Source organism: Neofelis nebulosa, chromosome 3 (assembly GCF_028018385.1).
Source record: "Neofelis nebulosa isolate mNeoNeb1 chromosome 3, mNeoNeb1.pri, whole genome shotgun sequence".
Taxonomy (NCBI): Eukaryota; Metazoa; Chordata; class Mammalia; order Carnivora; family Felidae; genus Neofelis; species Neofelis nebulosa.
In genome coordinates, this window is record NC_080784.1 from 3,358,691 (window position 1) to 3,382,474 (window position 23,784).

A 23,784-nucleotide genomic window follows, 5' to 3' on the forward strand; every position below is an offset into this window, starting at 1 on the left:
ACACGGGTTTGAACTGGATACTTCAATAAGTCCTTTAAAACGTGTAGGGAGTTGGTCTTACGATGTGGGGAGGAAAAGGCTCTTCATTTTGTTGATACACGGCTCCAAGGTGTGGACTAGGGGCTGGCAGGAAGCTGAAGCCATCCCGAGCCCTGTTCACCTCCCTCTGCCCCACGAAAGGCTGTGGCCAAACAGCCGCATCACCACCTCCTGCTCCTGAGCCCCCCCAGGATCCCCAAAGGGCGTAGCCAGCCTCATCCCCAGGACTGATGTGCCAATGCCACGGTCGTGGTCAAAGAGGGTCTGTGTGAAGTGTGCTCACTGCCCAGCATCCCGCGATGCTCCCGTGAGGTTCTCAGGGAGCAGACTGAGGAAGAGAAAGGAAGCAAAAGGGCCAGCTCAGAGCACCAGCTGACTCAGAATGCGGGACACATCAGTGCGCTTCTGCTCGGGGCTTGAAGAGGCATTTCTTCTTGCAGAGGCATGTTGTCTGTTCTTTGGGTTTTGTTTTCCCGCACTATTTCCGTGTACCCTATTTAAATGCATATGTAACAAGGCTTAAGAGGCCTTTTCTACATGATCAGAGACAAAGGACGCAGAGAGTTACCACAAGTGATTAGGAGCAAGGAAAAAAAGGAAAGCGGTGGGGGGGGGGGGGGGCAAGACCACTGGTTGTGGCAGATTCGGGTCCTTCCTTCCCTCATTCTAAAGCCACCTTTGTCCGTAAGGATCTTGCAGAGAAAAATGGACAGGAAGTGTGAAACCAAAGTTAATGTAGATATGTTGTCATAAAGGCAATGAAGGAACTTCAGATCCGGGAGGGCCAGAGGCATGATGAGGCGGAGGGAAGGCTGAGGAAAAGTCCGAAAGGTATGAAGCGTTCATCGCTCAAGCGCCAGGGAGAGGCCGTCTGGCTCAAACCGGCTGCCTCAGCAATTAGGGCGAAGCGCTTGCTGTTTTCTCTTCTGGAAACGTTGCTGTAGCTTCTTGGTACTTGATGCTTCTGCTGTTTCCACGAAATTTAACTTCTCTGCCAATGATGTTCGCAGAGAGGAGTAATCGCCTTTTTCACTTTGAAGATTAAAGTGCAGATTTTAAATATTTCACAGGCAAATGCAATGTAGATACGAACCTCATAAAATATTTGGACATGTTAGTTTTTCATTTTCTTTAAGTATTGCGACAATAGTTCGCAGAGTTTAAAGAATAGTTTAGTTATGCCAGGAACTCGAGGCTTTAAGAGACACGTGTAATCCTGTGTCTCTCTAAATGCAGGTAAACACAGTCCAAATGTGACTTGGAAGACAGGTACCTTCACGTTCTGCTGTCACATTTCTTTTTTATATTTAAGTTTATTTATTTATTTTGAGAGAGGGGGTGGGGAGGCACAGCGAGAGAGGGAGAGAGAGAATCCCAAGCAGGCTCCACACCATCAGGGTGGAGCCAGATGCGGAGCTCGAACTCATGAACCATGAGATCATGACCTGAGCCGAAGTCAAGAGTCCCGTGCTCAACAGACTGAGCCGCCCAGGCGCCCCCGTTCTCACATTCCTTAAGAACAAAACAAACACTCCATGGTCCTTAATCAGCACTGCTCCCTTCATGATTGCCTCCCTACCACACTGAAAAAGATCCAGTTACTCCATTTTATTCCAGTTAATATTTTCTTTTTTTTTTTTTCTTTTTTTTTAATGTTTTTTATTTATTTTTGGGACAGAGAGAGACAGAGCATGAACGGGGGAGGGGCAGAGAGAGAGGGAGACACAGAATCGGAAACAGGCTCCAGGCTCCGAGCCATCAGCCCAGAGCCTGACGCGGGGCTCGAACTCACGGACCGCGAGATCGTGACCTGGCTGAAGTCGGACGCTTAACCGACTGCGCCACCCAGGCGCCCCTCCAGTTAATATTTTCATTACCTTTGGTCTGGCCGCAGCTCTACACCAAATGCAAATCCAAAGTACTACGATAAAGCCTGAAGCTCAAATGAATTTAACTCATACTTATACTTTATACTTTAACTTAACTTATACTTTATACTTATACTTTATCAGCTTAGAGTCCCCCTAAAATCATTTCTACTCAATTCTTGTCCGTTCGCAAGCACATTAAAACCAGTGATTTCCAGCTCCATGGCTACCGACCTTTGGTATCTTCTAAAACGTTTAGTATATTTTAGAGAGGAAATAATTGACTCTTGTGTACTGCTGAAGGTCCTGGTTTCCGTCTTAAGGATGGCGATGTATGTTGGGTATATGTCCACTTGACTAAAATGAAAGCTGGTCACACAGATTTGATTGTTATTTATTTTTCGCAGTGCTTTCTAGAGGAAATTCAAATTCCACCTAGAGATGAAAGAAATGGACTCGGACGTAAGCACAGTAAAGATCATGTTGGTTTACACCTGGCATTCTGGAAAATGGTGCCTTAATGCGATGACATTTAGGTGAGGCATCTCATTAATACATCTCCCTTTAAAAAACGTTCTCCTGAGCCAAATGCTAACTTTAATTTAACTTCCTAAACAGCCGTTTAAATAGTCAGAAATATCATGAAGCTGGATTTTATCATCGTGCATGTGAAGCCCCCGGAGGACCTGCAGAACCGCAAAGAACACTAATTCATCTAGTGAGCAGACGTGGACGCGTTTCACTTGTGGCACCGCCATTATGCTAGGCCCCACCGGTGAAACCGAGGTTGGGGCCCTCTGCGGTGTCACGAGTGGTGGTCCAGGGGGTTGGGGGACACCTGCAAAGATGCTTGAGGCTATGAAATCTGTAAGCAAGAATCCGGTCACGCTCCATGTGGTGAAATAAGAACGAAATTCTCCTCACAGTAGCTCACAACAAAGGAGAGGAAAGAGCTCACACAGTTGAGGTGAAACAGAAACTCAACAGTATATGTCAAACTCTGCGTTACCCACTAAAAGACCTACATAGTTACTTAGTACAAAGGATTCGAACCCAGTTTCCAAAAGCCAGGCGAAGAGAGCAAGCGTGAGGCCCTCCGTTGACCGTGGGCTCCATGCAAGACGCGGTCCGTGGTCCACTCACAGGAGGACTATGTGCGGGTGGGCCTCACCATTCACGCCCATCGTCAGCTATAGCTTCTGCAAATGGGATCTCAAGCCGGCGTGGCTGAGCCTAAAGGAGACCCCATCCCTCATGGGGCACTCCCCGTGCTGATCCTCAGTATCTGTTCTGAGGCAGAACAGAACTGTTCTGAGGCCTCGGACAAATGTTCCCTAATTCTGAAGGTGAAGGAGAAGGGGTCTCTTTCTTTTCAGGAGGAAATTTTCGTTTCCTGTGCAAATTAATCCTCTGGTGACACTGTGATTTATAATAAAAAATAACGTGTACAACAGCACTGTCAACTGCAGCAAGCAAAGTATGGAAAGAGCCCAAGTGTCCATCGACGGATGCACGGATAAAGAAGACGTGGTTTCTAAACGCAATGGAGTATTACCTGGGGAGCAAAAAGAAGGAAATCTTGCCATTTGCGACTACGTGGATGGAACTGGAGGATATTATGCTAAGTGAAACCAGCCGGTCAGAGAAAGACGAATATCATATGTATTCACTCATATGAGGAATTTAAGATGCAAAACAGATGAACATAAGGGAAGGGAAGCAAAAAAAAACATAAAAACAGGGAGGGGGACAAAACAGAAGAGACTCTTAAATATGGAGAACAAACTGAGGGTGGCTGGAAGAGTTGTGGGAGGGGGGATGGGCTAAATGGGTCAGGGGCAGTAAGGAATCTACTCCTGAGATCATTGTTGCACTAGATGCTAACTAACTTGGATGTAAATTCAAAAAATAAAAATAAATTAAAAAGAATTAAAAAAAAAAAAGACCAGAAGGGCGTCTTTTGTTATTCCTAACAAGCCCCTTTCAACCACACCAGAGTTTATGTTAATGAGTTGACTTTGGAAAGCATTGTAGGTTGGGGACTGGTTTCCAGGGAAACGAATGATGTGACTGGGGTGGAGGGTGGGGGTTGAAACTTTCAGCCTCACCCCTGGCCTTGGGGCTGGGGGAGGGGCTGGAGGTTGACTCAATCCCCAACAGCCAGTGATTTAATCAGCCCTGCCTGGGTGATGAAACCTCCATAAAAACTAAGAAGGACAGATTTGGAGAGTTCCCAGGTCGGTGAGCACGTAGGGGTGGGGGCAGCCGGCCAGTCCCCGGGAGGACAGGGCGGATCCCCACCCTTCCCCCCTTCCCCCAGACCCTGCCCTGTGCACCTCTCCCTTCTGGCCGCTCCTGAGGTGTATCCAGTCCAGTAAGTAAAATACTTTCTCGAGTTCTGTGAGCCCCTCTAGCAAATTGCTCAGACCTGAGGAGGGTCCTGGGACCCTCTGGCCTGTAGGCCAAGTCCAAGGAGGCGGTGGCCGAATTGAGTTCGGGTGTAGGATACGCAGCCGGAGAGGCAGAACTGGTTGGTGTGGAGGTCTCCAGAAGTTCTATGAAGTGAGAGCAGAGGAGGCCCCGGGCTGAGTGTCTCCTCTCAGGGTGGCCCAGGGTGTGCACACACCACAGGGGAACGGGACAGAGCGCGTCCCTCAGGCACAGACGTTCAAGGCTCACCCCTCTCTCAGGACCGCAGACACCCATTCTCCTTTCCTTTGCCTAGAAGCCATTGGAGTGAATCATCCCGTGAGGAGTTGAAAGTGTGCTCAAAGCCGGCCTGGCCTCCAAATGTCGACTTCAGAGGGGAAGTTACACTTTTCAGTTGCCTACGTCATCGGGCGTCTCGTTAGTCCAAGAGAAGGAACAACATCTACTCCTTTGACAGTGCAGCTTATTACCTTTTCCAATTTCCTTTTATCACCGAGGGAAGAAGATGGGAGAGAGGAGAGGAGAGGAGATGAGCAAGGAGGCAGCAGGGAGAGACAAGGACTTGCTGAGTGTCCGGGTGGCTTACAAAAGCTGTCCGTCCTGGGATGGGCAGGTGACGGCACCCCTGTCTGGTTTTTTTTAATGTTTATTTATTTATTTTGAGAGAGAGAGAGAGCAGGGGAAGGGCAGAGGGAGACAGAATCCCAAGCATGCCTTGCTGTGAGAGCAGAGCCCAACACAGGGCTCGAACTCGCCAACCGTGAGCTCTTGAGCTGAGTGGAAACCAAGAGTCAGAGTTCACCGGCGCCCCACCCCTGCCTGGAGATAACATCTTCTCTGCTTTCCTTCCCCTGGGTGGGACTCTAGCCTGGGGCATCACCATGGGGGTGAAAAGCACCCCCACGCCATTTGCCCCAAGGGGCTCTCACTCCCTGACCTCTGAGCCAGGCCATCCCAATGACTGGGGACGGCTGTGAATTCCTACCTATCTTGTACCTAAATTAAACCCAGAATACAGAATTAGGACTGTCCCTCAAGGCGCTGCGGTCATCCCGGACGCACACCGGGAAACACTAGGGGAATCAGTAAATCCAGGCAGTGCTGACGCTGGGGGTCCCGATGAGCAGGCAAACAGGTGAATCCCCTCCCGGAACCTCCTCTGTACTTGGGAAGGACGCCCCTCCTGCCCGGGAGGGACGTCTGCCCCGTGCATCTCTCCCTTCTGGCGGCTCCTGAGGTGTATCCAGTCCAGTAAGTAAAGTTACAAACTTTACTTGCCCGGAAGGCAGGCCCAACAGCAGTTACAAAGCCGGGCGGTCTGGCGGTAAGGGACCCACAGCTGGTTATTCGCGGTAGAAAATGTGGAGCCACCAGACTCCACACCTCGAGGGCCACACAGAGGCTTTCCTCGCCGGATGGCAAGGGCCTGTGACTGTGCTCCTCAATCTGGACACATTCTTCCTCTTCCACATTCTTAAATACCATTCATTTCACTAACCAGCACCACCGCAGGAGATCCTAACAACCTTTAGGAGACGCTGCCCTCTGGTTAGATTTCAATACGGATGCATTAGGGGCTAAGTGACAACCTCTAAGGCGCTCACTCCTCTGAAAATACTTCATTAGTAAGGGCCGCGTCAGGATTGAGGATTCCAGTTAGAGAACTTCCAATGCTCATTGGAGACCCCAGGGTGTTAAGGGCACACGGACCCCCCTGCTTACGCGGCGAGTTTTAAAGTAAACCAGCAAACGCTGCATCTTCTGGGCAGGGTGGGACGTTGCGTGATCTGGGCATTTCTGAGCCCCCACAGCCCTGGGAGACCCCGCGCTGGAAGGGAAGGAGCCTGCGAGGCTCCCTGTCCGGGGAGTTGTCAAGATGATAATACGCTCCTTTACGGTCAGGTAGGTGTTGAGAACGCGATTGTTCTAAAGATCGGTGAGTGATGCGTCGAATTTATAGAACCCTCACCAACACTTTCAACCATTTTCCCAAACCTGCTCTCATGTGCAAGTAACCGTGTCACCGGTTCCCCAGGTGCGTGGACTCAGGATGCGAATCCTTCCCGACCTTTCCTTCTCCCGTCCGATTCTGCTTCAAAGCTGGTAACTCACATGCTTTTCTTCCTTTCCCTTCCTCCTTCCTCCCTTTACTTTCCTCCACCCCCCTCTTTCCCTTCATTCTCTCTCCTTCCCTCATTTTTTTTCCTCCCGTAGTTTCTTCTCTCCCCCCTGTACAACCCAGTTCCTGCTTCTCAAGTCTACCTCTAACTCCCTAGTTCAAGTGACAATGGCTAAGAGGTACAGAGCGCTCACCGTGGGCTCGGGCATATGCCCAGCCTCTGGGGAGTGAGTAGTTGAGCAGGGTTTCAGCTCCCCAAATCCCCACCCTACCCTGTACCTTATAAATTACTGCGTAAGCCAGACGCCTTTATCTGGGACATGCTTGACCGGGAAGGCTTCTGGGACAACTGCCATTAAACTGATCTTCTCGCGCAAACTGAGACATAGGGTCATTTACGTCCCGGTGAAGGAGCGACAGGGTCCCACCTTTAACCTCCACGCCCACCTTCCCCTGCACCTGCTCACTGTTGCCAAGTGCCAGACGCGTGGCCGCCCACCTCCAAACTGTTGGCTGGTCCCTCATGGTAGGTCAGAATAAGATAACTCCTTATCTAGAAATCACCTGCTATTGTCTTACTTCAGATGACTTTCCAAGTATCTACACCCAGTAACCTGCTGTCCTGTAAACCTCATTCCTGGCTGCCCCCAGAACATGGCTGGGACTTTGTCCCCGTGTGCTGACTGAAAAGCAGTCCCCTCCACCCCCGTTGCTGTTTGGCAATCTTGTCTTGCGGAGTGAGAACTGCGAATTTCAAGACGTCTGTGAATATGGCAACTGAGTATGACTTCCCGTTATTTGCACTCGTAGCTATTTTAATCAAATAATATAAATATAAATCCAACCCAGATGAGTTAAAGCAACATTTATTAGCCAAAAATAAACTGAAATTCAAGCTGAAAGTAAGGCAGGATCCGTGTAGTAAAATTACCTTCCTCTCTCTCCCTCTCTCTCTCCCTCTCTGTTTCAATTCTTCTCAATTTTACTTCTTATTTGATTTTCTGCTGTCCCCCTTATAGGTAGTTTGACTCTCAGGCAGCTCGGTGATATTCTTGGACCTACCGGCTGCTCCAGGCTTATATTCCATACTCTTGGGACCCCGAGAATAAAGACTATTTTATAATCGTTTCAGAAATAAAGGGGGTCTGGAATCAAACACAAGTTATATGTTCATTCCTACACCAACCACAGGATCGAGCGCGCCGATCCGTCCACCCCAAAGGAAATAAACCACGTGAAATGGTGGTTGACCCAAAGGAAGCTAAGAAACACTGGGTGTGGGCCGGGCAGGGATAGCAGCCGGGTCTAGGGGTGGAAGTGATGCATGTCCCCTGTACATTTATTTGTGTACATTTCAGTATTCTCAGTCATTAGATTGTCAGACTCCTGACAATAGGAAATATACTCTTTGCATCAGTTAGACTGCACGTAAAAGAATATCCTAATAAAGGCTCATTAGCAAAAAGGGCTTTTGTGATTTCACATCGTAAGAAACTGAGAGACGGTGATTCTGTGGTTGGTTCAGTGGCTCGTGGATGAGCGCTGCACTTGGATGTCTCCCGTACGGCTCATCTGGCATCCTTAGCAGGTCGGTGCCCGTGCTCCGCTGGCTCTGGTGACACAGGACTGTGGCAGTCCTCAGCATCACTAACATGCAGCCACGAGCTGCAAAGGGTGCGAGGGGCACGCGTCTCTGTTCGCCTCTTGGTGCGAGGGTTGGGACGTTTCCCAGAAGCTTTCCAGCAGATGTTAGCTCAGGGATCATTGGCTAAGGTTGGAAAACACTTCTGTGTCGTGGGTACAAGGAAGTGTCAGAAGCCTTCCCTCCCAATTTCAGGCTCTGCATTGGAGAAATCATGTCTGAAGACCAGGGCGAAGGGCGCGGGCTGAGGTTATCTGATAGAGAATCGTAAGTGCCCGGTGCACTGATGTCTGTGTGGTTGCTTTCCATAGCGGCCATTACGCTAAATCAAAGCAGAACATTTACTAATCATAATATGAGTCTTTAAGATTACGTCTAACGAGGAGATCTGTACCCTAATAGAATTAGTTTGCCAAAGGAGCAGCTTGTCCAGATGTGTACTTTTCTCTATTCGTTTGGAAGCCTGAGCCATGCTGACAAACACGGTGAGATGTACAAGCCGGAGGGACGGTCGCGGAAAGACCCGGCTGAGGCTGGAAATGTTCTGCAACAGCGAGATGCCCTTCTGGAGCAGTGTCATGGCATCTGGAAAGTTCAGAGAAAAGAGACTGGCACGTTCTGTGTAACAGCCCCCCACCTGTCATTAAGTAGCCCAGAGATAACCCTGTCAGGGGCACAAGTTCACCTCTGACTATTTTAAGCTCTACGATGGATTGGGTTGACTTTCAATACATAAAGCTGTATCAATTATGCACATAACTTACCGAATCTGCTAAGTGCTCTATCATTTATTAGCACGAACGGCTTTTGTTTTTAAGGATAAAATGAGAATCCAGGAGAGAAAAAGAGATTTTCAGCTGAAGAACGGACCTGCATCTGAAACAGTCCGGGCAGGTGTTCTCTCCGGCACGTCATGCCTCCTAGGGCTTCCGGGCCAGTCTTGTTGGGTTCTTGTCACTTCATGTCACACAACCCCTGCTACTCAGGCTAAGTTCACGTGGAGTTAAATGTAATGCAGTATTTGACAGTTTCCTTTTGGGTAAAAATTGCACGTTATAATCCATCGAGGCTTGGCAGGTGTCCCTGCTGCACAATGGCACACGTACTCTAGGTGCGAATAGACTCTGGTGCCGTGACTTTCCTGTCACGGCCTCCGCACGCCACTGTGGCCCTTCCGTCAGAGCGCACGTGGAGAATAGACCCGGTGATGCGTTAATTGCTGATCTCACAGTAGCAGCTTTGGTGCCCGTGTTTCTGCTAGTGTATTTAACACGGACTTGCCCTGGAAGGACCCATATTCTGACAGTGAAAGCATAACTCATATTAGATTTAGTGGTAGGCTTGGAACTTCAATTATGGTGCTCGGTCCTTTCTGAGTAATCAAAACTTACCCCTGCTTTGCCCCCAAATGCAAGTTTCTGCTCATTACCTAGAACTTGCTGGAGAAATCTATTCTTAAAACCGGTAACTACGTGTTACCGAAGGAATCCTTTCTCTCAAATTATATTGTCGACAACATAAGATACACGACGTTGGCAGTGTTTGTAAAATATGTATATAATTCTGAATTCTGAATTAAGGCAGAAATAGTTCAAAAGTGCTTTACACTTTCTAGGGAGGTAAGATTATAACCCGATTGTCCTGATTGTTGCTTGTCCTAAACCGAACAATGACTTAGAACATTTACGTGTGTATGTATCTAGATCTATAACTGCATCCATATCTCTGTATAAATTTATAATTTTATCTTTGTATATAATGTAAGTGTATATAAATGTCTATATAACAGGCATGTTTTATACATGCATGCTGGAGTAAAGTATCACTGAATAAGAGGAAGACAAGTTGTATCTTCGCTATTTCTAATGATGTGACTTTGAAATGACATGTCCCACTTTCCTTATCAATAGAATGATTGTATTTGTCCAGACCAGAGTTTCCCAAAGTGTGCTCCTTGAACGCCCGTCCTGGGAGATCCCCTGCGAGAGAAGGCTGCCCTTGACTCATCAGTGTGGGGAAAGCTGAGCGCTAAGTCCCCTCACGGACAAGCATAGTGCACCCTGGAATCTGAAAGCCTTTGCCAGTTGTTACAATCAAAGCAAAATTTAAAAAAAAACATTTTCTTTTAGCTTTTAAGAATTGTTTTTACGCAGCAACCAGTTCTTGCTTTGGGAACACATTATGTATCACTGGGTCTGACGATTTCCGGTGTCCTCTGAACCCTAGCTGCCTGAAAACAACTTCAAAAACACTGCTTCCGGGGATTTGCTTCTGGGGATTTAAAGTACACTGTTGAGGGGCACCTGGGGGCTCAGTTGGTTAAGCATCCGAGTTCGGCTTGGGTCACCATCTCACGGTTTGTGATATCGAGCTCAGGCTCCTGTCGGGCATCGGGCTCTGTGTTGACAGCTCGGAGCCTGGAGCCTGCGTCAGATTCTGTGTCTCCCTCTCTCTCTGCCCCTCCCCCTCTCATGCTCTGTCTCTCTCTCTCTCTCTCTGTCAAAAATAAATATAAAAAAATTTTTTTAAAAAGACTCTTGGTATGATCTGTGTATATCTGTTTTATATCATATATATGAGTATACATACACTATGTAAAAATACTTACGTAAGTTATATATATATGACTTTCATGTATTATACGTGTAAATACATGATGAAGGTGGAGGTGAGCTCTTTCTAGGACAACTAGAATAATATTTAAAAACATTTTTAATGTGTTTACTTATTAATTTTGAGAGAGAGACAGACAGAATGCCAGCAGTGGAGGGGCAGAGAGAGAGAGAGGGAGAGAGAGAATCCCAAGCAGGCTCCGTGCTGCCAAGGGCAGAGCCCGATGCCAGGCTCAAACTCACGAGCTGCGACGTCATGACCTGAGCCGAAATCAAGAGCCGGGACGGACGTTTAACTGGGTGAGCCTCCCAGGCACCCTGACCACAGATAATAATTCAATTAAAAAAATAAAAGAATGTCTATGTGCTGAGGATTGTGCAAAATGCTAGAAATAAAATCGTGATGGATATCGACAATAAAGTATCTTCCTCTCAAGAGCCCAAACGCTTCACACAAGTACCTGACAGGAGCGATGGGGAGAGAGGAGCACACGGAGACCTGGGCACTGACTGATTCATCAGGAGCCCCCTGACTCCTTCACGATACCCAGCGCCCCCTTCCAGACTCCAGATGACATCAAAGCCCATAATGCATTTCAACCACATTGTCATCTGCATGTATTGTGAAGAATTAAAAGAAAAACGTTGTTGCAGAAAGAGGTCCGATTCAATTATCCAGATGATATAGGCATTGAATCAATCGCAAACATCATGACTGATAAATGAGGCCCCAGCGTGTCCCCCCCCGCCATGGCGGTTTGTCACTGCACTGGGCTCTACTATGTGATTCTGGCGAAAAGGGTAAGACTCACGCCACTGTTGAGAGGCTGTGACTTTAGGATCTCAGGGGGAAGAGCAGGATAAAGGATGGAGAGGCTCCAGTTGATAAGGTTTGTATCCAGCAGCAACAACAATCAACCACGTAGCAGGAATTCTTATCTCTAGTTTCATCTTCCGCTCAATGGTGCATCTTACCCTTGTCACGGAGCCATGATTCCGTGACTCCTGTTTGTTCCCAGCTGCACACGCACTCCCTCAAACCCAAGAGCAAGCATCGCGTTGGCTCATATCTCCCATTGCAATTAATTTTGTGAAATCAGGGAAAGGAAGCAAAAATACATTTTAGGAATTACGATAACGAGTCTACCAATTAGGAATCACCTCCAGCTACATTTTTTGAAGTTTATTTATCCAAGCAATCCCTACACCCACCGTGGGGCTCGAACTCACGACCCGAGATCGAGAGTGGCAGGCGCATGCTTCCCACTGAGCCAGCCAGGCGCCCCTACCTCCAGCTACTCTCAGCATAAATCCCTGTTGAGGGCTGGAACAAATTGACAGCTGGTTACTTCACTTTGTTCAAAGAAATGAAGGCGTATGGTCCAAGGCCACGGCCGTCAGGAAGAACATGACGTTGCGGAAAGACTCAAGAAAAGTAAGGCTTTAGCCACCAGTCACCAAGGGGAAGGGTTTCCGGGTGAATGGAACAGCAAATGCATCAACCCTGAGGTGGGCATACACTTTGGGGTTTCGAGGAACAGCCAGGAGGCAGGTGGTGTGAAGCAGAAGGAAGAAGGACAGCAGCCGCTGGCAGAATTCAAGCTTGGAGAGACAGAGCCGGGTGACGCGAGACCTTGCCGGTCACGTAAAGAGCCGGCTGCCGTTCTAATCATGACAGACGGTCCTTTGAGAGTTTTGAACTGGAGAGTGCTGGGTGAGATTGACATTTCCGCAGGACGCACCCGGCGTTCCTAGAGAGGACGGCCCGGAGAGGGTGGTGGTTGCAGGGAACTAGCGGGAAGCCCTGTGTTCCTTTTGAAAGGAAATGATCAGCTGGGTTGGGGCTGGTGCAAAAGTAGGGCCGGGATGGGGAGGGAAGAGTGGGTTTGGCCTGAGAACGTGGGGAATAGAGATACCATTTGCCAAGTTTTAAAAAATGAGGGGTTAGGTGCAGGTTTGGGAACATCTGTGGACCAGAATATGTTTTGCTGAAAATCAGAGACTACTGACTACTTAAAAAGCAGGCCGCTCTTGTCATTGGTTCGGGACCTGTGGCTTCGGGAGGACGTGCAGGTCATAGGATACAGAGAAGGGTTTTGAAGGCTTTCCACGAACACGTGGGCTTTAATCTCATTGTTGTCTCTTTCTTTGAGAGCTACAGAGACATCGGGAGGAAAGCAAAGGGCCACCGGCCTTGGGGATTGGTGTGAGAACACGTGCCCAGGAAGATCTAAGTGAGAGTGACAGTGTCCGTCTAGAGTCCGTAGCTTAGGGGAGTTAGAAGGACCCGATATAGAAAATTCAGGAGGCATCCAACTAAATACGGTTTGTAAACCATGGGATTAGAGGAAAACAGAACAGTAAAGTTGTATGCTTAACTGAGCCACCCAAGAGCCCCCTTTCAGTAATTTTCTATGGGAGACATTTGCACTCACTTTGGGAGACATTGACATTAACTTTCTGTTACTGAGAAAGCACGTACTACGTTTTTCTTATGTAATATGAGTGGCTGTTTTTAGGTTAGTTTGGCGTAGCAGCCAGAAGGGAGAAAGCCTTGAGAACAGATTGCTGAACGAGGAGTTCTAACCCCACACTCCACTCTGTTCATAACATTGGGAGCAGCCGTTGGTTTCAGAGAGGTTTTTGAATGTTTATTTTAAGCAGGTGTGTGTGTGTGTGTGTGTGTGTGTGTGTGTGTATAATCTTTCTTACTAAATATTTGTGAAGATGTCATCACTCTATCTCTTTGTGTGTGGATGTCATTCTTTTTAAAATAGTATCGTTACTTGGAATCGACTAGAAGGTAAAAGCTCAGAAGCTTTACTTCTGTAATAATTAGTTGAATGTAGCTTAGAAAAATAGCTGAGGGGTGCCTGGGTGGCTCAGTCGGGTGAGAGCTGACTTTGGCTAGGACATGATCTCACAGTTAATGAGTTCAAGCCCCATGAGGGGCTCTGTGCTGACAGCTCAGAGCCTGGAGCCTGCTTCGGATTCTGTGTCTCCCTCTCTCTCTACCCCTCCCCTGCTCGTGTTCTGTCTCTCTCTGCCTCTCAAAAATAAATAACGTTAAGAAAGTTAAATATGATAGAACAATATATACTAGCAGTAACATTTCCTTCTCTCATATATATATTGCAGACATATGCATGTCTATGTATGAAATGCATATATATTTTATGATACATATACTGTATTTTCCTCCCTTGGGAAATGAACTAGGTTTTGAATACGAAGCGCCTCCCCAGTGAAGGCACGCACTGTGCAAATAGGAAAGGAACACAAATAAATAAAATGGTGCCGTTCCCCAAGACTTACAGTCTAAATTGGAACAAGAAGCAGATAAACACATTGATTTTGGGGAGCCTGGTGAAAGCCCTACTGGTGTTACGACGGCCATTCCGCGGGGGTCCGAGGCAGGCAGTGGCTCACTCCATGGTTTTTCTGGAGCGCCATATGAATTTATAGAAGTGATTATGCAGAACGCCACTGGGATCCTCTGTAATGAGTAAATAAAACCCTATTATGTTCTGAACGGCCAGCTCAGCAGCCAGTAGGAAATGCTGGATCCCAGAGAAGAAAGAACTCTACCTTCCAGACCATGGCTAACGCTGGGGGCAAGGGGCCCCAACACGGGTTCAGAGTGACCCACGTTACATTGTGACCAGGTGAATTTGGTCAATTCAAGAAAAGGCGGTTCCATAATATGCACCTTCAGAATTCTTAGTGTTTGGCAACCCTGCTCACATCTGAGCTTCCAGAATGCCTGTTGATGGGTCTAACATCTTCCTGTATATTTGAAGAACTGGGAGCCAAGTGACCTGTACCAGCTTCAGTGGGAACTCAACATGAACAGCCTGACAGGCAGTAACCACAAAACACAGTTCTTTTATTAGAGCAAATGTGGCTGTGAGCTGTTCACGTAACTTCTCTAAAGATACAGCTTTTGTTTTTTGTTTTTTGTTTTCTGATTTTTCATTTTTCCAATTAGGGCTTTGGATAAGTATTTTCCAAACTGTATTCAATGAAACCGTAGGAGTTCCACGAAAGACCTGAGGTCTTTCATTGGGGAGGGAGCAAGGTTGCTGTCAAGGATTTCAATCCCCCTTAACTATATCTTCCAAGCACAGAACAGCTTGGTTTTTATCTGAGTTTTATACGGTATTTCCCTTTGTAGCCTGAGTGTTAGTGCTTCTGATTTCCCTTCTTGAAAGGTTTTACCACATTCTCGGGGCCATCCAGATGTTTCATCTTGCCGTCTCTCAGAACCACCCCCTTCATTTTCTTTGGGACTGTGGATCTCTCCCTTGCTCTCACTGAGAACCACATGGGGTCTGAGTTTCAGTCTAAGGGCCCCTATATCCTGTTGATTCCAAATCAAGTTGGGTAGAATAGGTATTCTCTCTTCCTTTTGACATTTTGCATTTTGTGTATTTGTTTGTTTTGAGATTTGCCAGGTACAGGGCTCCAACCTCTAGTGGTTAAACATACTTCCTAAATCAAGGGTCAGCTAACCTCACGATGTAACTACATTATAGGAGAGGCAACGTTTTATATTCCCCTTACTTGATCCTTTCCTGTAGGGAACCTTCATCATCTTTTGTACAAGGTTATGTTGTTCCTTAAGTCCTTCCTCCATCACGCAAAGGGGAAAGGTAACCTGAGCCTCAGTCCTGCAAGCATCTGTGGACAGCCCACAGATCTCGTGGACTTCCAGTATTGAACACATAAGAAAGAAAGTAGGTGTCCTATCCCACTTCCATCTGCCCCTCATAGATTCATGCCCCAGGTACATATGTCAGAGTTTTGGGTACAGGTGACAGAATCCCAACTCAAATCAGCTTGAGCTGAAACAAACAAACAGACAAACAAATAAGGAATGTGTGTACCAAAAATAGATAGGGAAGAATAAATCCATCCCAAGGACTGATTTGCCAGAGTGACATCTGAACTCTGTCTTCACATCTTTATCTCGTCCCTCCCTTCTGCCCTGGGCTAGATTAGTGTGCTCTGATGCCTCCACGTGGAGGGGCTGACCTGACAGCCTTGGAATTTGTGATCCAAAGCCATATATGACCCCCATTTGTCTTACTCTGTGTTCTACTATAAAAACGACAAAAGATGAACCCTGGTTGGCTTGGGTTAGGTTGAGCCCAACCTGTGTGAACATTGGGATCGATACAGGGGTTGGGAGGCCACGAGATCCAGCATTTGCTCAATGAAGAACACATTTTCTTAATGAAATTGGGGAGGGTGGGAAGGTGCAAAGTACATTGGGAAAGTTAGCATGGCAGATGCCCACTAGACTCAGCCATCAGTTAAGTAGCAATAAAATTCAAGACGCTTCACTTTATCACAGATAAACAACAAATTCCACACTGAAGAGTGGTGTTTCCCTTATTAGCATGCATTGCATCAACACCCGGGATCCCTCACGTCGTCTTAAGGAAATTCTGTTCTGTCCTCCTCAGCCAACAGAAAGTCAATGCCTTAAACCCCTTCACACACATGTTTTTTAGGGGCAACTCTCATTGTTGACCAAGGAGACAAAATGAGTTCAAATCTCCACCTGATAAAACTATAGGACGCAGTAAGATCCTGGGTAGGCACATGGTTAGGGCAGTGCCCATTTGTCCCATCATGCGTGTGAGATTTAAGTTTATTTTTAAAGATTTCTGCTGCTAACAGTGTTTGACTATGACTGGCTTAGATGGCATCCCACTTTCCTTTCGAATAGGATTTTTTTGTTCCATAATAGTTCTTCAGAATAAAGTGAGGCTCATTAATATTGATAACATTTTATCCTATTATAAAACTTTTGAGATCCATCAAACGAGAAAGACCCCAGATGCCAATCAATTATAGTTAAGTTGAAGTTGAATGTACTTTGCTGTAATTCTTATCTCTGCTTCCCTTGTGGATACAGAATGAAGGAGGAAGATTTGCATGTGTAAATGACTTTCCTCAGCAGAAGCTCTATATAACATGGAGTTTAAAATATTAAAGATTCATAAGGAAGATATCAAATATCTACATATCTAGTTGATAGAGTGCCATGTGCCATGGCATTTAGTGTCTTTAGAAAGCTCTCCATTTTCCCCGGATTTAGCATGCATGGCAAGTAGCCTTCAGCAATTGACTGAAATCAGAAAATGTCAAAGCTGTCTTTAGAAGATGGGGCTATATTGTTTCTTTTACACCAGTACTAAATCAAGGAAAAATCACAGACAAAATGGAATGATATTATATCTTCTATATCTAATTTGAAATGTTACATATGGTAACAACTATTGTTAAATTGTCCATAGCTAATTGGTCCTAAACTAAAATAGATAATTAAGTATGCTCTGGACTATTAACTGACTCATACTTTAAGTATTTGCCTAATTAGACATTTCCGAAACTATACATTTGCATTGGTTAATTTTTACAAAACATTCTGTGGTGAATTTTTAACAATTTTTATTTGGTGTTTACCCTTTTAAAGTTATTCCCATAAGGGCATTGAAGACACATAATCTACTGTAATTATTGCAGTGGACTTTTTTCTTACCCCATAAAGAAAATGATTATACTATACAGAAATAGCAATTTCCACTTTTTGGAGCATATTTGGAGTGCCTTCATATACATTACTCCTTCTGGTATTCTGCACGGCTGGATCTTTCCCGTCTCATCTTAAGGACATTTACTCAGCGGTACAGGTTTTGTTCATTATATGATCAGTACAGGGTAGTACCATATGAACTCAAGAAGAAGGGTCTCCCCCCACTGAGGGATACCGGATGGCTGGGCATCACCAGCAAGACATTCCCAATACCAAAAATCTTCAGCTGCCGTTCCATAACTTACAAAATGACCTTTAGGAATCTAGTGAAAATGAAGACATTATCAGACAAACACAAAGTGAAATAACGTGTTCTTAACAAATACCCATAGAGAAAGACTAAGATAAGTCCTTCAAACAGAAAGGAAATGACAACAGAAGGACTCTTGGAGCATCTAGAAAGAAGCATGAACAGAAAGACCAGATATGTGTGTACAGACAATAGACAAGGTCTTCCTAATGAGTCTTACGATCACATCTGATGATCAAAACAAACACTATGCGATGCCATCTGAGACAGAAGACAATGGTATTTAAAGTAGATAAGATAAAGACAACTAAGTAGAAATAAGGCTTCCATACTTTACTCAAAATTAGTAAAATGCCAGTACCAGTCGACTGCCATCAGGGGTATCTGTGTATATTGTGATACCCAGACACCCACGATAAAAACAATACGAAGAGATACACTCAAGGGCACTAAACTTATGTCCAGATGGAATCCTAAAAGATTATCAGGTAACCCACAGCAAGGCAATGGGAGATACACAAAGAAACAAGACACAGAGGAAACAAACATAAAACTAATACAATAACGGAAGATTAAGTTCTCACGGATCGATGACCAGCTTAAAGGTAAATGATCTAAGCACACCAATTAAAAAGCACAGACTGGCAAGTGTGTAAAAACAGAATCCAACTACATGCTGTTTGTAAGAGACTCACTTCAGTTTCAGTGCCATTGGTGAGTTGAACATGAAAGGAATAGGAAAATGCATACGTGCGAACATTCACTTAAAAACCAAAGAAGTGGCTATATTAACATCAGATAAACTCCATTTCAGAGCAGAGGAATTACTAGAGACACAGTAAAGGATCGATCTACCAGGAAGACATAATGACCCTAAATGTGCACGCACCAAACAGCAGAGCTTCTAAATACACCAAGTAAAACTGGTAGAGATAAAAGAAGAAACAGACAAATTCACAGTCATAGCTGAGGATTAAGCAGCTCTTTCAGTAACTGATAGACCGCTGGACAGAAAACTAGCTTCTGAAGATCTGAACAGCGTAGTCGACAAACAGAATCAGAAATGTAATTAATTCCTAATAAACAGAACACTAAGTCACGCTCCTAAAAAGAAGAAATAAAATTCGCACTTATGTCATATCCCATTTATAGTTTCGGGAGTTATACAGAGTATAAAGATATTGAATTCACGTTGTGGAAACTGCTTAGTAACATAACAGTCTCCAAACACCATGACATTTTGGCAATTGTATGTCATCCTACGCGAGTCTGTCAAGATGCGTCGCGCGCACATCCCCGTTATTCTAACGTGACCTCTGACCCACTAGCCGTAAATCAACACACACTGAAATAAAAATAATAATAAATTTCTGTGTATAATGCTGGAGGTTTTTAAGCTATTTTTCCCCAAGTCTTTTAGGAAATGAGGAAGCAATGTGGAGGAGTCTTGGGAAAGGAATGAGACATGACTCTGGGTTTAGACAGACTGGGACAGAGGGGCAAGCAGTGGCAACAAGAGGAAGGTCAGGTAACAGGTGTGAGTTTGGGCATGGAAGTAAAATAAGAAATATGGAGCCAAGGCTCGCAGGGAGGAGTGATGGGGAGGACCGCAGAGCACAGCAACACCTGCTCCTACAGCAACAAGTCATTAGTGGCTTCTCGAGGCCATTCCTGCATTATCTTTCTTAATGTTTATTTATTTTTGAGAGAGAGAGAAGCAGAGACAGAAGGAGACACAGAATCCAAAGCAGGCTCCAGGCTCTGAGCCGTCAGCACAGAGCCCGACGTGGGGCTCGAACCCATGAACCCCAAGATCATGACCTGAGCTAAGTCGAACACTCAACTGACTGAACCACTGGGCACCCCTATTCCTGCACCATGAAGTTCAGGACAGGAGGTAGACCCAAGAGATCACCAGTTTCCAGGGCTAAAGGGAGCTCTGAGTACAGAGGCCCCAGTAAGAGGAAACGGGGGGAATCAGTTGTCCTAAAGGTGTGTGTGAGGGAGAAAACGGAGCCTTGCAGCCTGGAAGGAACGGAGTTTGGAGAGTGAGGAGCAGTCAGCAGTGACACTTATTCACCGACACCTGGCATTGAGTCGTTTCCACCTTCAGTCAGTCGCTTGCTCTTGAGAGGAACGTGAGGTCAGACCAGGAGGTGGAGAGACGTCCACTGTAGGGAAGGGAGGACTATTTTTGCAGGGCGTTACCGCACACACAGCATATACAAGTTCAGTCGAAAGCAAACAAGCCAACAAAACCAATTAAGGAAATGAGATTTAAGACATACTCTAGCAGCGATGCTATATTTTAGGACATAATGTGAAACACACAGATTTTCCCATGTTTTGACTTTCTGTAACTCAAGATTGCAAACTGCGTGTTCTGGTCTTCACCCTCGTGCCTACAGGGACCATTAATTTGCACACAAATAGACTGGCAGGGCTCAGAAGAGCAGGCAGTCATACACGGATTGGCAGGTGCCCACCAAATGAATCAGCCTGTGTCTGAACCGTCTAAACTATGCCCCAGTTCTGTTAGTGTTCCATGGTTCTGTGATGTGATAAACTATTTCTTTCTTGTGGATTTGTGATAAATGACATTTTATCTTGTTAACAAAACTCACGGCGAGTTGGGTTCAACTTGCATGATCTCGCGGTTCGTGGGCTCAAGCCCCACGTTGGGCTCTGTGCTCACGGCATGGAGCCTGCTTGGGATTCTGTCTCTCCTTCTCTCTGCCCCTCACCTGCTTGTGCTCTCTCTCTCTCTCTCTCTCTCTCTCAAAATAAATAAATAAACTTAAAAAAATAGAAGATCAAAAGGAACACAGAGAGAGATAGAGACGGAGAGACAGAAAAAAAAGACAATGGCTGAGATTTTTCTAAAATTGAAAAAAGGCACAAAACCACAGTCTGGAAGTGTTATAGGCATGCACACATGATAAATAAAAATTGGTGAAAAATTAATTATATCTTGGCGCATCTACAAAATGCCATCACAGCAACATCTAGATTAGTGTTTACCAAACACTGGGTCCCGTAGCTCAGCCAACGCATAAAGTTAGCTTTCACATGGATTAAATGCTCCAATTATATCAGAGTTTGGCAAAATGTGTTTGAAAAATGGTTCAATTATATGCCTTCTATAATAATTCACTTTAGCTGCAAAGACACAAATAGAGTGAATGTTAACATGACAAAAACAACATATACCATGGAAATGGCAACCAAACACAGAGCAGGGATGGCCACACTAATAACACACAAAATAGACTTTAAGCCAATCATTGTTACAGAAGACAAACATTATATATTGTTGACTTCCAGTTTATTGTCTTGAGTTTGGAGAAGATATTTCGGATGATTTTAGTATTTTTAGGTTTATTGAGACTTGTTCTGTGGCCATGTGGCCTAGCTTGGTGAAAGTTCCACATGTACTTGGGGGGAAATATATATATATATATAAAGATAAATATAAAAAGAGTAATGGAAAGAATTGAATGTGGTAGCCTCTTGGGGGGGGATGTAGGGGGAGCTGCTGTACCTCGTAAAATACGGTAACTCCAAATTAGGAGCAAGTATAATGCTACTAAAAATAAAAACCGAGTGAAAAATACAAGGATAAGAAAGGGAGGCAGTGGTTTCCTCATCGGTATAAAGAGTTCATATACTTCCTAAGGCTCAAATCTACTTCCATTTCTAGCTGTGGGTGCTGATCAAAGAAGGGAACAAAGTCTGCTAGGTTTTTCACACTTTCTAATATATAAGCAGGGCATCTGAAGACAGGGAAGCTTGAAGACAGACTACACAGTTAATACGTGTCAATTAGAACGTTAATGAGACCGAGTGACTAGTGAAGGTCTGAATCTCAGTGTATTACTGACTTGATGATTCCGCCATTCTGATTATCTTTAGTGTAAAGCGCACGCAATGTGGATAATTAGGTTTCTTTATTTGGTGTCCAACCTAACAAAACCACATAGAAGCCCAATTTGCTCCTACTGATTGACAGAGCTGTTCGGACACCCTTGAATATCATGGGTTGGAGTTTTACGCCTAATTGAACGGTACGGCTAATTAGTGCGCAATGAAATAAAAAGAGGTCAACGGATGAATGATGAAAATTCTCCACTTGAAGAGCAAAATACCATTTTGAAGGCAATGACTTCGAAGCAGTGTCACTTCAGCCAGAATTTGTGAGTCAGGCCTTCGTTTCAGGTCTAGAAATTTTCATTTATTTTTAATTAGGTCACTGAATTGGAGCTTTGCAAGAAAATGAGCAGAGAAGTGATGTATTTACACACCGAGGATCCTCAATCATAGGTTAATACGTGTAAGCAGCTTAAATGGTTCACGACACATCATAAACGCTCCATAAATATTACGTATTGTGCCCATTACTCCAAACCTAAAGGAAGATGTCACTATTTACTTTGCAGCGGTTTTAATAAATAAACCTCATGTTCTGTATGGTCACACGGAGGAGTTAGGAGCAGTCCTTTTTTTTTTTTTTTTTTTTTTAATTTTTTTCAACGTTTTTTATTTATTTTTGGGACAGAGAGAGACAGAGCATGAACGGGGGAGGGGCAGAGACAGAGGGAGACACAGAATCGGAAACAGGCTCCAGGCTCCGAGCCGTCAGCCCAGAGCCTGACGCGGGGCTCGAACTCACGGACCGCGAGATGGTGACCTGGCTGAAGTCGGACGCTTAACCGACTGCGCCACCCAGGCGCCCCAAGGAGCAGTCCTTTTTTTTAATTTTTCACACACATTTCTCTTTAATGAAATCAGTGCGGCTTTGTCCTTTATTTCCAAAGTATCTCTATGAGAATTAGGGTCTGTGAAATGAAGTCACTTGCTCTCTGTGCTACCGCCGAGCGTACTTTACTACCTCCCTTCTCTGCTCCCCTCCCAGGGCCATGCCAGCTCCGTGGTGGTGGCAATAAATGCAGCCTCCTGTTCTCTTTTGGAGCCTCAGCACTTTGGGAGGCCAGCGTCACCTTCTTCTGGCTCCTTATTTTGCGATTTCACTGAGTCCCTACGAGGCTTCGTTGGGCTTGGCACCCTGAGCACACTTCTAACTCATTCCCTGTAATACTGCTGACTTTTTCAAAAGCACCAAACCATAAAAAGAGGATTTGACTGGTGGTAATATATTATTTTGAACACGCCTTCAAATAGGTAACGTAAGGTATGAAGTTTAATTTAAAAAATTCAAAAGATACAAAGAGTGTGAAGCGAGAGGTATTGAGTTTCATTGATTCCACAATGGAATTAATTAATTAACTTATTTATTTTTTATATTCTAACACATTTGACGTGGAAATACAGAGACAGACCCCCCCCCCCTTACAACCAGGGGTGCCCAGCATTGTGATCAGCATTGCTCTTTTCTAACCTTCTCGTGGTTACATAAAATAAAGGCATGTCTTCAAACGGGTGCTGTCTGTCTTAGGTGCCCCGAAACACAGTAAATCCACCAGAGCCATGCGGTCTGGCTTCCCGGACCAGCACTGTGCTGATTGCACGCCCTGCCGGAGATGCGCTGTGCAGTTTCTTCGATCTGCAGTCACATCATGGACCCCAGGGGACACCGATGTGAGGCGTCTACCCCTAGTTCCCTGTGTCTGTGTGCCTCACAGCTGCTCACACCCATCCACAGAGATCTGCTGTAACTTTCAGTACCGCTGTCCTGTGCGCTTCTGGGGCTGTGCCAATAAATTTGACATAGGACATTTATACATATGAAATTATCGACGTAAATAAAAAATATATAGTCATGTATGGGCAAAAGCATTTTTAATTAAAAAAATTAACTTTCATTCATTTTTGAGAGAAGGAAAGAGACACGGCATGAGCAGGGGAGGGGCAGAGAGGGAGGGAGACACAGAATCCGAAGCAGGCTCCAGGCTCTGAGCTGTCAGCACAGAACCCGATGAAGGGCTTGAACTCAGGAACCGTGAGATCATGACCTGAGCTGAAATCGGACGCTTAACCGACTGACCCACCCAGGCACCCTAAAAACATTTTTAATTTTAAGATACATATTCCACTTAAGTTGTACCAATTTGCAATCTCACAGGCAGTGTATAAAGGTACATTTTGGGTTCACACTCTTAAGATTGCAGCTGTGTATTGTACTGGGTTTTTTCCTCTTCCGTTCCAAGGTGAGAAATGGTCAGTCACTGTACTTTTAAGCTGCATTTCTCTGATTGTGAGAGGG